Source organism: Poecilia latipinna, unplaced genomic scaffold (assembly GCF_001443285.1).
Source record: "Poecilia latipinna isolate Pla-1442-1.1 unplaced genomic scaffold, P_latipinna-1.0 Scaffold4378, whole genome shotgun sequence".
Lineage (NCBI taxonomy): Eukaryota > Metazoa > Chordata > Actinopteri > Cyprinodontiformes > Poeciliidae > Poecilia > Poecilia latipinna.
The window spans coordinates 25,069-25,844 of record NW_015116994.1 but is presented as its reverse complement, the minus strand read 5'-3'; positions in this window follow the sequence as shown (position 1 = coordinate 25,844).

Sequence of the window (776 nt, the reverse complement as noted above, 5' to 3'; positions counted from 1 at the left end):
GCAATAGTTGGCAGTTTGACCAGTAGGTGGCAGCAGAGAGCCTCCTACGATAAACTATTGCATGGAGCAGGAGAGTTTAAGGGCCTGAAGCCCCTCAACCTTTAATCTGGTCCCTCTTCCAGAAAGGGAGACAAGGAGAGAGTTAAGAGTTTATTCCTGCTAATGGAGCTGATTTTAAGTCAGGCAAACAGACTAGAGGACTACAACTAACCACTTTTACTGCAGGCAGTGGGATTGAGCTGATTGAGCAAACTTCATAAAGTTTGAGCAAAAACAGATTTAAGACAATAAGAGGGTAAAACAAAAAACAAGTGAACAACTGGAGTACCATGTGTAAACATTTTATTTCAGATTATGATGTTACAGTGATTTAATGCTGTGGAGAGTTTCAGTGGCTTTAATGTATTCAGTCTCTACAGAGACAGTTGATTGTTCTGATGTTGGACTCATCCAGGTGGTGAATCTCTGAACAAACTGGGTCATGATTGGAAATTTCACTGAGTTCATGTCAGGCTGAACTGCAACCACTACTGGTTGATCTTGTTTGGGGATTTTTGAGACTGGAAAAATGTACCTGTTGCTCGTTGTCACCTCTCGTCTCCCAGGTCCGTTGATGCCGTGTGTAAAAGTGAAACCAAGACAACAATCACTGTTCAACTTCACAATCAACTAGAATTTTATTCAAACAATCAAGTGGATAAAATCACACCAACATCCCAACATATTCCTCAGAAACCAAAGCCACAAAGAAGAAATTAATTGCCTTGGAAAAATAT